Below are 17795 nucleotides of genomic sequence, written 5' to 3' on the forward strand. Positions count from 1 at the left end.
ATTAATGCAACACCACCTGCTTTTTTATAGGTTCTGTCATATCTTAGAATATTATATTCTGGCAAGACTATTGCAGGATCTGATCTAGAATATGTGGTTTTGACCAGCTTTCAGTAACTGTTACTATATCAGGGAAGTAGTACATAAGCCTCGAATGAAATTTGGTAATTTTATTATGATGCTTCAAATGTTTAGTGTTATTAGTAGCAAATCTTTAGTGGTGGGTGGTTGATGGGAGATGATAACTGTGTAGGTTCAGGATTGGGGTGAATATCCCCACATTGGCAAAGTGTAAAGAGGTGGTTTATGAGATGGAATAGAAGGCTGGCTTTATTGTGTAAGCTTGAAGGCTATGTAAGGTATATGGTTTTGTTAGTGGTGGGAAGGAAATGTATTTTAGTGAGGTGAATATTGTTAAGTTCAATTAGTGTGGCTGAAATGTTAAAGAAACTGTCTATGTGGATATCAAGCGGAAAGGCCTAGGTAGATGTTTTTACTGGTACAGGAGTTAAAAAAGACCTGAGGGATGTGGATTGTAGTAATATGCCTAGGGAGGTGAGTAGGGATAGTATGAAAATAACATAGTTTGAGGGGGAAGCATAGTGTTGAGTTTTATTTATTTATAGTGTAATGCCATAATTATTAAATGAATAAATAGACAACAATCTTGATAAAAATTATTCAAAGACTTAAGTCAATCAATTTTATCAACTTACCTCATCCTTGTATATTGCTTCACAAAATCAAATTCATCCATCAAGAATACTTTATTGAGCACTAAATTTGCAGATAATGTTATGAGTGTAAGCATTCATGTATACATATCTACATCTATTTATTTTTATATATAGATAGGTAGAGAGGGAGAAAAGGAGAGAGATTGTGGAAGAATAATACAGCAGAGACAACAAGATGTTATAATTATCATTTAGTTTATCATATACAAGTACAAATAAGGTAAGTTCAAAAAAATAAAACAGTGTCTTGTAGTTTGATTAAATGTACAGCAAATATCTTTAGCATGCTTTTATAGTGCTGAGAAACACTTTCTACTGATATATCTCTATCTCAGGACTGCCCAGACAAGAATGATTTCCATCTTCTTCACCAAGGCCTTTTTATACTCCAGGTGATTCTGTCTCCAAGAACTGTTCTGGACTCCCAGTCTATTTCCACAAAAAGCATATGTTCTCTAAAAGGGCTTCATGCAGCCATCTTGTTATATTACACCAAATAACTTATTAAAGAAACCTGTTCTTACTAATACAGCCATGCATCTTTTTGGCCCCAAAGCAACAGGTTCACTTAGCAAAATAGTTGACGATTTTGCTATGAACACTCAACTTCCTTTAAGCCAAATAACTTTTTTGTTTGCAGGAGAGTGAGCCCCCATGCACCTCTGTGTGAGGGGTGCAAGCTATCCCATGCCTCCCAAAGTTATATATACCAACTTCATGGCTGTACCAGCTCAAAGGAAGAACTCTCCCAAAACCTGTGAACCATTGCTGGTGCACACTTAGAAACCAGAGAGGTATTGATTTTCTATGGAAACTGCATTCAGTGGTATGCTTTTCATCTAATATGTGCTACTAATGCCTGAGCAATTTCACCTCAAATAACTATAGGCACACCTTCTATTGACAATGGATTCTTAACATTACTGTTCTTAACACGATTTACACCACTGTTTACACATAAAGATATTTCCTGGAATCCAGAAAGATCCTTGTGCTAAGATAAATTACTTACTGGAAGAAAATGTGATTCAGAGACATCTATGATATTACTAGATCATTCTCTTAAATGACTTTGATTAACTCTAGCATGTGCATTCATTTTTCCTGGAGGTCCATATAACAAGTTGACAAAGGCATTCTTCTACAGTCAGACACACAGTTGAATTCAGTGAATCATATTCATGGAAACCATCCCCCATTCACCTATGCACATGTTACATCATAAACACACATAACCAGACCTGTTGTTTCCTGCCTAATCCCCTAGTGCAACAACTCATGTGGATACAGACTCACACATAGACAAAAATGCATACACACACACACACACACACACACACACACACACACACACACACACACACACACGCACACACACACACACACGCACACACGCACACACACATACAATCTGACCTCTGTCATGCCCTTATAGACATGCATGCCACTCACATGCACATACTAATACAACCCCCGCTTCCACATATTCAGTGAACTTACCAGCACCTTACCAGCAGCACAACTGCTTCCATAGGAATGAATGAGTGACTGCCATTTTAGGACAGCATTAACTTTTCTACCAACACCGGAAAATTATCCAGCTGATTAATTCTCTATGTTTGGAGAAGTAGGTTCATATGTTCATAGGTTCATAGATGTGTACTAGGCTAATGGCCCTGGAGGCTTTACAAGCCTAGCCCATAGAAGTTCCCCGGAATTGTGCCACCCGATGTAAGTTCCCAGTGCATCTATCAAGTACAGCCACTGGAGTGATCCATGGGGCGAACTTTATATTACCCATCCACTCATCAAGATATCCCTTGAAGAGGGACAGCAAGGTGCTCTGCTTGACATGTATGGGAAGGCTATTCCAGAGCATGGGCAGTCTCTGGGTGAGGAACCTGTCCCTCCAGCATGTTCTATTGATTGTGGTAATGAGGTTGAGGTTTCTGGAGTGTGTGGTGCGGAGGGATTGGTATTTCTTTAGAGGCAGCATTTCTAACAGAGCTGGGTCAGACATGGCTTTGTAAGTCAAGCAGAGATCGAGTCTAAGTAGGCGATATGAGGCAGAGAATAGCTGGAGTCTTTTGAGTCTTTCCATGTAGGACATGTGTTTAATGCCTAGATCATCTTTGTGAGGTACTTCTGTGGCGTCTCCAGCTGTTGCAGGTGTCTAGTGAGGTACATGCCAAATGGGGCATTATACTCGATGATTGGTCTAATGAGGGAAGCATAGAGACAGACAATGACCTCCTTCTTCCTGGGTGCAAAACCCTTGCTAATGAGATGTGCCATATAGAAGGACCTTTTGACCATAGTGGCAATGTGGTGGTCGAAGGAGAGGTTGCTGTCAACCTGCTTCCCCAGGTCTCTTATAATGCCTTCAGTGTTCAATGGGCTCTGATTGATGTGGTAATTAGTAGGAACTGAGTTTTTACCAAAGGAAATGTCGAAAAATTTTTTGGAGTTAACCTTAAGACCATGGTTTCAACACTAGTCATTGGTGTCATTGAGGCCTTTCTGTAGGATGTCTGCATCACTTGGGGAGTTAATAATGGCTTCCAGCTTGCAGTCATCTGTGAACTTGGTCAACCAGAGTCCCCTTGTGTTGGCCTGAACTTCTGAGAAGTCGATGCCAAATAGGAGAGGACCCAGGACCAATCCCTGTGGGACTCCACTCATGACTGGTCAGCAGTCTGACTTGGAGTCTGCTACTTTCACACTGTGTGTTCTATCTGTGAGACAATTTGCAACCTACCTAGTGATATATGAGTTGATGCCTAGTTTGGTAAGTTTATCAATAATTCCTGAGTGAGAAATGGTATGAAAGGCCTTGGCCAGATAGAGGTAGGCTTTATGCATTGCTTTACCTTCATCCACAGCCCTGGTGACTGACTCAAAGAAGTCAACCAGGTTGAACAGGCATGATCTACCTTTCACAAAGCCAAATTGCATGGAGTATAGCGTTTGGAGAGTTCCTGTATTGTTGTTAATCAGATCCATGCTGATGCGCTCCATATCTTTATATATCAGACTCGTCAGGCTAATGGGGTGATATCAGGGTCTGTAGTTGCTCCCTCTTTATGGAGATGGTGACTGTAACAGTGTGCCATTCAGTAGGGACAAAGCCTAAGGTGAGGCTGTGACTGAACAGGGCAAACAGATGTGGTGCCAGTTCCCTTTTTAGTTCATGTAGAACACAGCCAGGGATATTGTCAGATCACATGGAAGCTGTATTCTTGTCCTTGAACAATGCAACTTTAACCTGTGCTGCAGTAATGATAGATGATTGGCATTCTTCCAGTATTATGATTGGTCCTTTAGGGAGGGAGAGAGGGGTAAAGTTGGCACTGACTCTGTCGGACAGTATGTTGGCAATATCTGTTGGCTCAGTATAGGAGGTACCATTATGCAGTAACTCAGAGCAAATCTGGATGCTGCTGTGGATGTTCTTGATATAGCTGTAGAAGGCTTTGTGATTGTTTTTAGTGTCTGCACCATTCTGCCTTCATAGCTAGCTTTAGAGGATTTTTTGAGGGATCTCAAATTTCTGTTGAGGCTAATAAGGGAGTTTTTCCAGTCTTGGGACTTCACCTTTTTCTGCAACAGTTTCTTCCTTCTGTTGCAGTGTTTATTAATGGCAGGGGACCACCAGATTGGCTTGCTTTTTTTGGAGGAGACCATCTTGGTTCTGTCGGTATGGCTAGTTCCATGCATTTATGTACATGTTTGTACAGTGCATTGGTGTATGATTTGGCAGTCATGCAGCTATTTTCCACTGGCATGGGTGCCATGAAGCTAGCCACCTCTGTTTTTAGGAGTCCAAAGTCAGCTTTGGAGAAGTTTTTCAAGGTGGTTACCTTTGCGGGGGATATGCATGAGATGTGGATTTCCATGCTGACTAGATTACTGTCAGATCTGACCAGGGAGAGATTTACTATTGGTTTAGAGCAACAGTCACCCATGTTAGTAATAATCAAGTCAAGGATGTTGCTTCCTCTGGTGGGGGTCAGAATGAGCTTGTCCAGTGCATTGGAATTGATGAATTCCAGGAAGCATTGGGCAAGTGCACTGGTGCATGAGTAGTTTTCCCAGCTGATGGAGGGATAATTGAAGTTTCCTAGTATGAGAATGTTGGGTTGGACCTTGATAGATTCCAGGGTGCTTATGAACATGGAGTGAGAGTCTAGGGACATGGTTGGGGAGCTATAGCAGGCTATGACCTGGATCACCATCTTACTCAATGTTAGTTTTACCTGATGTATCGCAGATGCGTTATGCGGGGCTACTACTCTGGAGGTGTGCATATCCTTTATGAATATGGAGACACCGCTGCCTTTGGAGCTTCGGTCCATGTTTTGGGGATGAAAGGCGTGAAATGAATTATAGGCTGGTAGCGCTAAAGGAATTTCCATGGTAAAGCAAATAGCTAATTAGCATTAGCTGTTGCCCTGGATTTACACTATAGCATGTTCCATTACCAGTTTGAATTCTCTCCCTAACAAATAATACTTGAAGGAAACAAATGCCCAGTCGATGCTTAGGTATTTTCTTTTGTTTGCAGCACACCTAGTCTTGTTTTGCATAAACATTGGTTGAGGAAACAGCTTGGATGATCCTCTCAATTAGAAGTTTGTGAGAGTACTGCTCTTAACCTTATGCATTCATTTTATAAGCACAGCTACAGCTGGGTGAAGGTGCAAGATGTTAAGATGTTATTGTGGAACCACCGTTAACAAATGAATGCTAATAATGTAATTGCTGCCAGGGCTGAAGCTGTTAGTGGATAGTATTGTGACTGTTGCAAACCACTTGCTACAATGTATATTTGTACTTTAGGAATTGACTGGTTGCAGTTTAAAGTAGAAGATCAGTTTTTATCTTCTTGGTCCTGAGCTCTGTTTTTACTCCTTAACTTAAGAGTATGAGATACACCACTCAACCTCTTACCACAAGAAATCTGGATAAAGCCAAAATAAAGGTGGTGGTGATTGCATGGGGCAAAGGTCCAATCTCAGAGAGAGATTTTAATTATTGCTCTTACAAACGGAGAATGTTGCTATTATAATAGGTTTTGCATTAGCATGCATTTTCTGAAGGCTATGACATCTGAAAGCTGAAATGTCTTTCATTATTTAACTCAGGAACATCAATAACCAATAATTTGCCAAAAAAATGCAACTTTTATGAAGAACAGGCTAAAGGTATGAGGCAAAAATCTGGAAATTCTGTGAAAACCTGGACAGCTGAGATGTATGAGGGACACAAACTGGGGAGCTGATCTTGCTCCCCAGTCTCAATGAAAATTTTAACGAGTGCCAGATCAGAGAGTACACCTTTTTTTCACTCATAAAACAGATATCCCTGAGGAGTACCAGCTCAAGGAATGGTCTTTTTTTTCTTGCTCTTCAACTTTGATTTGAGGGGTTTCAGATAAGGGAACAACTCAAATGAGCAAGTTACAGCTCTGAGCCATATAGACTGTTAATGGTTTACTAAAGTCAGGAAATGCTAACATAGTCCCCGAGCAAAATATTTTCTTTGGCTTCCATAATGACGTGTTTGCTTCTATTGTCACTGCATGTTGAAGAACATGTTTCCCAATGGTTACATTTGTAAGGGTGCATGTCACCATGACAAAATAATACATAAAGTTCTATTAATACCCTGCTAGGCCCCAAAATATCCTTACCAATTCATATTTTGTTGTTTGCAATGTAGTTGAAATAAGGTTTCAAGATTCTGCCAGATAATCTTTCAAAGACTGCCTGGCACATATATAACTCAAAAGGAAAAGTTTTATGCTGGAACAAACTATATCTTTTGGGAAGACTGACTTTTCTTTAGTCTCAACAATGAGAGGAGTTTCCCATTAACCTTCTTTCAGGGCAAATGTAGTTATGAATCTTATCTTTAAACTAATTAATATTAGGAAGAGGCTATCTTAAATTCAGAAATGCTGTTCAACTTCCTAAAATAATCACAGTAATTGATTGTTCCATCAGGTTTTTAGGCCAATACTAAGAGAGTTTCTTCTCATTTTGGAATCCTCATTTACACCAAGCTAAAGCATTTTTCTTAGTTCTTTTGCAGTGCTTTTCTTTGAGACACTGGTGTTTAATAGGGGTTTAAATTGACCTTCTCTTCAGATTAGTGTCAGGATGGTGTTGAATCAAATTTGCTTTGCCAGGCATTTTGGAAAACACATTTCTGTTAGAAACAGAAGTTATTTTATTTCTTATTTTTATTTATTTATTTATTTATTTATTTTGGCTAGGAAGTATATCACCTATCTGACCTGCAGGCAAAAATTATATATTTTTTTCTTTATCAGATTCACTGATCTCTGCTGGTAAACTAATTACCAAAATGTGTGTTTCCTTCCATAGCTTGAAAACATTGATATTATATATGTTTTCTGGTCTTCTCTTACCTGTCTAACTCTATAATTTACCTCTTTTATTTTCTCTATTACATCAAATAGAGCCTCACATTTAGCCAAATGACTTTTCTACTGATGAGTCCCAAACTCTCATCTGGCTTCCATCTTTAAATTCCCAGCTACTTGCATTCCATTATTCAACCTCACTATATAGCTTGAGTTATTTCTGTGTGTTCCTGTGGTATGGGAATCATTACTTTAAGATTGCCATGCAACTTGGGAAAGTGCACTAACACAATTTTAAAATGGGATTTGTCTTCTGCCATTTTTTTTCTGGTAATATGTTGCAGTTCCTGAAGATGACAGTCATATAATAACTTAAAAAGGTAATTTCAATGAATGGGGAAAACATTGAAAACTGTTCATCAAAACCACCTTCGATGAGCAACTCAACAGTTTTTTCTTTTTTTGCAAGGAAGTAAGCCATCATGCAGCCCCATGTGGGGAGACACCCCCTGGACTTATATATACTAACTCTAAGGTCGTACAACAGTGGAAAAAGTAACACATTCCATTGTTATTGAATGCAATTTCAGCGAATAACACTCATCTTTTTGCATTCACAAAAATTACGTTTGATCACATAATATGCTCCCACGTAAAATAACTTATTTAAAAGTACTTATTATGAAAGTCAACAAGGCTAGTGGGTTGGTTTTGATGGATACTGAAGATTATGTAAGTAGTATAAACTGCATGTTGGTAGATACTGGAATTTGCAAGCAGGTTACCATTAATTTTGTGCACAATAGGTATAGGGTTATTGATGATGACTTACTTGAGTTATTGTATCAAGGATACATTAACATCAAGTTATACATTTTTTATGGTGAAGCATCCAAATTAGGTCAACTATTTGGGGTGCCTAAAATACATAAAAATAAAAAAAAAATAATCCGATAGTGGCTGGTAGTGCTACATGACTGAAGGTTTAAGTATTTACTTGGATAGTATTTTGAATTCTATAATACAAAACATTCCCTCTTCTATAAAAGATTCTGGCATTTACTGCTTTTGAGGTGAAAGGACACTAAACCATTTGTTTTACTCTACATACTTTTTCCTTGTATGCCAATATTCCACAAGAAGGTATTGGATATTTTTGAAGAAGCGATTAGTGAAAAAAAAATAGAGTTAACAATGGCAACATTAATACACTGTGTCTTTTGAAAGATTTGCGGCTAAAAATATATATATTTTTTATGTTTGATAATAAGATCTTTCACCAAATTAAAGGTGTAGCTATGAGGACAACAGCAGCCCCATGCTTTGTAAATCTAATTATGTATCCCTGGAACAAGCCTTTTTTCTTAAACATGTTTTTTTTATAAACATCATATCAACTTGTTTTTCATTTGGAATTGCAATGGATTAATATTGATGGATTCTGTCAATGCAATAAATTACACTTCTTCCTTTCTAAAATTTATATTAAATGAAATTGGTTATATAGTGAATTATTTAAATATTACCTTAACCATGAAATTGACAGAGTGCAGGTTTAACAGTGAAATTTACAGGAAAATTCACTTTAACTAATAATTATGTGCATGTTTACATCCTAGGTTTGTCAAAAGAAATGTAATAAAAGGGTAATTGGAGTGCCAAGGTTAACATCTATGCAAGATGATTTCATGCACAACGTTTAATTTTTAACAGAATTATTTTTGGAGAGGGTTTATAAATGTGATTTATTATAAAGGTTACTAGATGAAGTCAACAAAAGGGAGACTCATTGCAAACTGATTATAAAAGGTGGTTTATTTAAAGTGGATAATGATCAAACACACACATTTAACAGTAACAACATAAAAAACATGACAATAAAGTACGTTTCAGTCTCCCTATATATTTAGACTACACTCAGATAAAAATATCATTACCAATAACTGGAAGATTGTCTTAGGCAATTCTGATTTAAGTAAAGTGGCAGGCAAAGTAAAATGGTTCACATACAAAAAAAATAAAAGTCAGTCTTAAAAGATTGTGCAAACATAAGTATAATTGTGTAGTTAATGTGGATGAAATAGATGTAGGCGTATATGCTTGTAGATGATGTAAATGGTGTAAATTTATTAATGAAGATAAATTTATAGTTTTATAACACAATCAGAAGAGGTATTATCTTTTTTATATTAATAGTATGCATATAGTATATATTGCTCAATGTAGAAGTTGTACTTGTTTTTACGTTGGTAAGACAAAAATAATGTTCTGGGAATGTATTAGGGAGTATGTGGCTAACAAGAGGAACAAAAGGGATCCAATGCCTGTCAGCCTGGGATGACATGCTCGACAAGCCACGATGCTTCGCTAGGGATGGCTTGCACCTGTCACCCCTGGGCTTTCAGATATTGGCAAAGGCTCTTGCTACCCCCATAGTGCCTTTTTTAGGCAAGGCTCAAAAGACAAACCCACCTCCATAGGTATCACAAGGGATAAGAAACTAAGAGTAATGCTACTCAACGCCAGAAGTCTAAACCTCAAGATACACACACTCGAAACTCACCTTAACATGGAGAACATCGATATCTGTGCAGTAACAGAAACCTGGTTCAAGGCTCCCGAGAGCACCCCAGCACTACCAGGTTATACCTCATACCATGCTTTTTGGCCCCAAAACTTGGACCGAACCACAAAAGGAGGAGGAGTATCGATATTCGTCAAAGATACCCACACCTCCAGGTTGGTGACACAGCACGAAGCATCAGAGACTATCCATGTGCAACTAACAGTGGGTAAAACTGCCTTCCAGTTTATAGTCTGCTACAGACCACCCTCCCAAACCCAGGAACCCCACTCGACCTTCCTGAGAACACTGGAAAATATGAAGGTCTCTCCAAACACCATTATATTGGGCGACTTCAACTACCCAAACATAGACTGGGAGCATTACTCTAGCTCCAACACCCTAGCCCAAAGGTTCCTAGAATTTATAAACTCAGATGCTATGGAACAACTTGTTACCACTCTCACAAGAGGGGAAAACATACTGGACCTGATCATCACCAACATGGGGACTCTATGCTCCAGACTAGAAGTGTATCCCTCACTGGTAAGATCAGACCATAAACTAATCTCAGTGGATATTCACATCCTGACCCCACCCCCTGCCCAGAAAACCACAGTGAAAAACTTCTCTAAAGCAAATTTTACACTCCTCAAAACCGAGGTGGAATCCTTCAAAGCCCCAGGGTCTGTGGAAAATAAGGCCCAGACCGCAGAATCCTTTATAAATGCATTCTATGAACACCTTCAGGAATGCATGGATCATGCAATCCCAAATAAAACCAAGACCCAATCCTCCAAAGGCAGACGTTCTGTCTGGTGGACCCCAGCCATAAACAAACTATACAATAGAAGGAGGAAGCTACTACATGATAGAATAAAATCCCAAAAAGGGAAGGCATCTCTGATCAGTATTAGCAAAAAACTACGGGCACTCATAAAATCATCTAAGGCCAGCTTCGAGAGAAAAATTGCACAGGACACTAAGGATAATCACAAGGCTTTCTTTAGTTATGTTAGTAACCTGGGTGGGAATTCCCAGATATGCTCAGAATTAGTTGAAAATGACAAAAAATACACCAAACCCACAGACATTGCCAACATCCTAGCTGACAGGTTCAGTGCAAACTCCCCCCCCCCCACCAAAAGGGAAAATATCTATCCCAGCAGAGTAAAAAAAAAAAGGGCATAGCAAAATTAATTTAAAATGGGTGGCGAAAGCCAAACACACTCTGGCTAGGCTTATAAATGCCCTAGGGCAGATAGCCTAGTATGAACCTATGAACCTATGAAAAAAATTAAAAAAAATGCAAAATGCTTTAGCTAAACTTAACACAGTTTGTACAAATTTTAAAAAGTTCATCTTTGATGTGCTAGACAACATTTCTGGCACCTAAGGAAGATGGGATTACAATAATAGGTTAGAAGTTAAAGAATTGCAATTTCAACTGACTTTGCATGCTGGTGTTTTCTTTGGTTTGAAGGCCTTAGTGAATATAAAATGTATTTGAAATCTCTCCCAGCCAAAAATATTTTTTTTTTGTATTAAATTATAATAAATTATTAAATAATTCAGTCGTACACTTTTATGTATTTTATATGTATTTGTAAGTGACATGGATAATTGTGTGATGTAAAAGAGTCACGTGACTCTTTAAATTTTATATATATATATATATATATATATATATATATATGTATATATCTATTTGGAAATACTAGAGAATCCTGAAGTACTGAAATGCTGAATTTCAGTATGTCAAGACGGAATACACGAAAGTGCAGTTACATGATACTGCAGTATGTCGACTACAGAAATGCCAAATCTGTTATTGTGGTTTCACGTTCATGATGTGCAGTGTGATTTTTGGAGTTATCTAGGGTTTTAGGTAAGTTGTCTTTGTTTAAGGGTATTGGCTAGGGATGTTAGTGTGTGTGTGGTGGTGTTTTTTGTGTGTTTGTGTGTTTGGCAGTTGGCTTTTATGGTGTCGAGTTGCCAGCCTGACGCCCAACCTTCAACGAAGGCACGCCCATTCAACGCATGTCTTTCGAACGCCCACTCAACCGCGGGGAGGACATGAAGACTCCACAAAGAAGGCACTCCCAACCCAAGCCGAGAATCGAACGGGAGAACTTCTTGCTGTAAGGCATGCTAAAATGAAATCTAAACCAATGTATAGAAGATTAATAACATATCGTATGAAAACTAAGTAGTCACTATGTAAAACTAATCAGAGGGATGGGTTCAGTGGAAAAACTACAAAATGAACGTGGGCATTTTTGAAAAAGAAATTGTTTGAATGCAAAGAAATAAAAAAAAATGTTTAACATCAGGATCTATGCACACAACTTCATATTTAAAGTGAGACACAAAATTATAAGACATGGAAAGGAGTGAACTACAACGTTGAAAACTAAAATAAATCTGGACAAACAAATTAAGCATTGTGCAAATTGTATATTTCAGATCTATCTTTTTCATCTGAGGTGTTCTATAGTCTATATGCAGATGACTTAAAATTGGGTAAATTGATTACAAGTGTTACAGATAAGGCATGTCTGCAAAAAAACTTGACTAAGTTGACCATTTGGGCACAGGAGAATAATATGCTGAATAATTCAAATCTAAACATATGAGATTTGGGAGATATAAACTGAAAGGTGAAGAGTGAAACTGTAGATTCATTTAAAGACCTAGGTATATGGGTACATCTTGCTTTGAATTTTTTAATCGTATCAACCAACTGGTTAATGATAGTTACAGATCTATAGGTTATATAAAAAAACGATAAGTTCTAGGAAATCAGACATGATGAAGTCATTGTTTGTTAGTTACATTACACCCAAACTTGAGTATGGAATAACAATATGGAAACCTTATAAAAAACAAACATAAGTAAACTGGAAAGAGTATAGTGGAACTATACCAAGGTCATCCACAGATGTGAAAATGTAAGTTATTATGAAAGACTAAATTTTCTGACCTTGTACAGCACCTCGTATGGATACTCAAGAGGACCTAATTCAGGTATTTTATTTATTTATTTAACATTTGTTAACCAGGAAAGTCAGACTTGGAACAAAGCCAATTTTCAGCGGAGGCCCGGGGAGAAAGGCTCTAGATGCATGTCTTTGTATACAGAGCATTTAGAGACAACTACCTCCAGGAATGTTTGAGGTTATCAAAAAGTAGTAGAGAATCATCAGACAACCTACGAAAAGATTGTATAATAATGAGAATTGTACTAATTGGTTCTCTGAGAGAGTAGCTGATATATGGAATAGACTACAAAATTACATTAAAGCAAATACTAGTTTAGATATTTCTAAGAACAGTCTGGACACTTACGGGAATAACTGTTTTGGTATATTACATACATACATACATACATAATACAAATATTTCAAGCACGGGCATTAAAGCCCTTCTAGCTTGCCAATATACAAAAACACCTGTTCCCATAATAACTGTACAGGATGTTCTTAAAAATATCTAAACTGGCACTTGCTTTAATGTAATTTGGTAGTCTGTTACATGCATTAGCTATTCTGTCAGAGAACCAATTAGTACATGTCTCACTCCTATAGAATTGTCTACATAGGTTGTGTGATGGTTCTCTAGTACTTTTTGATAAGCCCAAACATTCCCAGAGGTAGTTTTCTCTAAATGCCCTATATACCTGAATAAGATATCCCACTAGATATCTGTAAGAGACACTGTACAAGTTCAGCTATTTTAGTCTTTCATAATAACTTAAATTTTCGCATCCATGGATGCACTTGGTATATTTCTGCTGTACTCGTTCCAGTTTACTCATGCTTGTTTTCTTGTAGGGTTTCCATGTTATTCCATACTCAGTTTTGGGTCTAATGTAACTAACAAACAATGACTTTATAATTTTTTATTAATCATTTTATCCAACCTATAGTTCTATAACTATCATTAACCAATTGGTTGATATCATTAGAAAAACCCATAGCTGAATCTACCCATATACCCAGGTCCTTAAATGAGTCTACAGTTTCAATCACTGTGTCCCGTATTAAATATTCACCTTTCAGTTTATGTCTCCAAAATCTCATTATGCTTAGTTTTTGATGTATTTAAAAGCATATTATTCTCATATGCCCAAATGGTCAACTTATCTATAACACAGGTAATCAGTTTATCCAATTTCAGGTTGTCTGCATATAGACTGTAGAATACATCAGATGAAAAAGTTAGGTCTGAAAGATAAAATCTAAACAAGTAAGGGCCTAGGACAGAGCCCTGTGGGACACCCTGACTGTAACCAATGATTTTACCTTTCCACTTGCTGTATATTGGCAAGCTAAAAGGGTATTAGTGCCCATGATTGAAATATTTGTATGTATACATGTATTTTATGTATATATGTAACAATAAGGACACTCGGAATCAGTTTGTGAATGTAATATAGTCTGTTAAACTAGGGCATTTGTCATATCTGAGAACAAACAATTTGTGTGCATTTCAAAGGTGGCAATTCAAGCATTTATTCTAATCTAGTGTTATTATACTCTTAGCTTTGATATGCTGAGCAACATTGCACAGTTGCTTACTTTAGACAACTCTCTTTTGCCACAGATAAAGTCTAAAGGTAAAACCTGTACAAGGTTTTCAGTGTTTGTAACAAACACATTTTTGTTCTATAACAATGCGTATTTGATTCACACTGTGTATGTTTTTTTGTGACTTGTTTACACTACTTAAATTGATCACTCCTTTCTCATTTGATTTAAGTACTGAAATATCCAATGGTAAGGTAAACAATATTTTATGATAGTATTATCTTAGCCTTAATGAAGCTTCATCAAGCATGCCTTGCATGGATATATTCACACATCAACTAATTTTAATACACAGACAAAGACAGGGGGATCTGAGACTTACAGCATAATGTATGTGTCAACAACCAGAAAATCTGATTAATTAAGGTCACATAACAATATGCATTTTAAACGCCATTCTAGTAGACAATCTATTATTGTATCTCAGAACATGAGTTTTATTTAAGGTGCACAGAAATATAAATTAATTACTAAGACACTGAACGTATGTGAGATATTCACTGAATAAACTTGCGTGTGACATGCATTAGAAAAATACAGAACAAAGACACAAAAAATGGATGAGGCTCTGCCATGATTTATAAATTATAATTTCTATTTACTTTACCAATACTACATGAATCAGGAAATATAGTTTTATTCAAGTATTGTTTCTAATGAGGCAAAACCAGGATTATAATAATAGTGATGATTGTAATTATGCAAATGAACCAAGAACATGGACAAGCTTAAAACATTTGCAGTGAAAAAATACATAGCAGAGCAATGTCCAGTGTTGCCATTAAAGAAGCAGGTATGACAATATGTATCTTAGTAAATGAAGTAATAATAATAATAATAATAATAATAATAATAATAATAATAATAATATACATTGATATGCATTAAAAATTTTTACAAATAAAACATACTTGTACAAATAATGTAAGCTGGATTTAAAGCTTAACAGCTTTGTGCTTGAACATTTAATGCATTAAGTTAATTTTATTTGTAATATGAAATAAAGTAATATAAAGATCAGCTCATTTCACAGGATGAATTTAGAATGAGCAAATTGACATTTCCTTTCAAAATGCAGTGGAAGAGGTTACAAGGTTACAATGATCTTCGGATAGTAAAGCTTCTATATTATGTTTTCCAATGATTTTCTTATGTTACATCTTCACATGCAATTTTATAATTTAGATAATAGGAAAGCATCCTCTTGGTGTAAAAATGTAGCTGACTGTAAAAGCATACCTAAAAAACTATGCAATTTCCTTCTTGGTTGATATGATTATGTTTGCATCCAGTCCTGATTCCTTGCAGATAATGTTCTATACACATATTTCCAGCACTTACCCATTATTTTTTTATTCTGGCATTGTATCACCTTTCATTTTACCACTTTGTCTGTTTTATTTATTTATTTTAAGCACCTATATTTCAGACAAGTTGAGAAAATTGGATGGGAGACTTTGCATGCTTAGTTTATTTTAGTAACATATTCACTAAAATAAGTAGCTTATCTGTTTGTACTCACATACTGTAAAGCATGAGCTAGTCAAACAATAATTATCGTTTTGTCTAGCATTAGTAGTCTGAAGTGATAATAAAGGACCTCTCAAATATTTTTTGTTTCATTGACACCTTTTCTAGGTTAGGGTCAGGCACTACAGTAACACATAAAAACCTACTTCATTTTCACATGTTTCAGTAAGAACAATGGTGCATATTCAATAAAGCTTTCATGGTCATTTTTTCTGTGTGTGTGTGTGTGTGTGTGTGTGTGTGTGTGTGTGTGTGTGTGTGTGTGTGTGTGTGTGTGTGTGAGTGTCATTGGGTGATACAAATATGGGTGCAGTGAATTTTATATTTAGAAAACTCCATGTAGTGGTGCACAATCACACGCATTCACATGCAATAACAGAAAATGTCATGCAATGCAAATTTCAGCATAAATATTTGAAATTTATGCTAATGAAGTGAAATAACACTGTGAAGTGATCCAATAACCTTCAACAGAACCATGTAGACTCTGTGTCCATACTGGTAGTGTACATGAACAATTTCCATGTACTGGAGTCTACATGGAAGCAAGGACATGTAAAAGTCCTGAAATATGGACAGAATGACCATGAAAAGGTAACAGCACATATATAATGACCAATGTATACACAGTTGGTGTCCAAAAGCATCAGGGGTGTGTGGCAAATAGTATACATTTAAAATAGTTTTTTACCACGTTTGCACAGTGCACCACTTGCCACAAGAGGTTATAAATATGAATAACAGAAACATCCTTGAAAAGAGAAGTATAATATAGTGTCACCATAGGTGTGATAATACCCTACCCTGTGCCTTTAAAAGAGTGTTCCAGTGCTGTTACCCAGCTTACACAGCTATTGACCATGTAGTTTCCATGCTTTCAGTATGGATATTATGCAAATCAGTGCAAATATCAGTGGATTTGTTGAATCAGAAAAAGCAGGAACTGTGTAGGTCTGTTCACTTTGTGTAAGCTCCTGCACAATGTTTATTTTTCCAATGGATGTCGATGACATTAGGGGAGTATGTCAGGTAACTTTTTTGTGTTTTAGGGTGTATTGCACATTTGCTCAGTGCACCACTTCACTCAAAGGGTTATGGCAATGCTTAGTTTGTTTTCATGACCAGACCACCCACGTATCAGACATCAGCTAAACATCCAAAAATAGAAAACGGATGCATTCAGTCAATATTGCTGAGCAGTGCTGGGCATCATGAAAACTCAGAAAGTGGGGCTGCACTCTGCTCACATCTTCCAGTTATAGGGCTTTACATTACTAGTCCTGTTTCGCCATGTGTTAAGTATTGAACTGGAGTGCAGATGGTCCTGGGTTTAATACAGGGTATGGCAACTTTTCTCATACTGTTCTAATGAAGTATAATTAGCAGTAATTAGCATTTTCTGTTATGTTTTATGACAACAGAGATGAAAATATAACATTTTTACATGCTTTACCTTAATTATGCACAGCTGCATGTCAGAGTGCACTGAGTAGTACTGCGTACTGAAGCATGACCTTTAAATCATATTAATTATAGCCTAAGCAGGTGAATTCCATTTTAATTAGCCAATCCTGTATGGTGGGTGGACCTACTCAATAAATGTATAAAGTATACATACAGCCTAAAATCTGATTTTCCCTCGATACTTCAAGACCATTGGAGCAGAGATTTGGAAATTTTAACAGAGATAATGCTATGGGCTGCTGCAGCTATTCTACACCTGTATGTGCTAAAGGTTGAAGTCAATGCTGCTGTTGCTGATGACATCAAGCTGAGGGCAAGGAGGAGGAGAGTGTTTAAGCCCAGGGTAATCTACCAGGAGCTACATGAGCTGGAGACTGTAGAGCACTACAGGGTGGACAGGGACATATTAACAGAGCTCACTGAGCTCTGCTACCCCCAACTCAGAGCCAGAGCTAACAGAGGGGAACCCATCCCAGTGGAAACTAAGTCATGTGTAGCTCTTAGAATATTAGCTACAGGTACTT

The sequence above is a fragment of the Protopterus annectens genome, chromosome 14.part0, assembly GCF_019279795.1.
Source record: "Protopterus annectens isolate FY-2018-M chromosome 14.part0, PAN1.0, whole genome shotgun sequence".
Classification (NCBI taxonomy): domain Eukaryota; kingdom Metazoa; phylum Chordata; order Ceratodontiformes; family Protopteridae; genus Protopterus; species Protopterus annectens.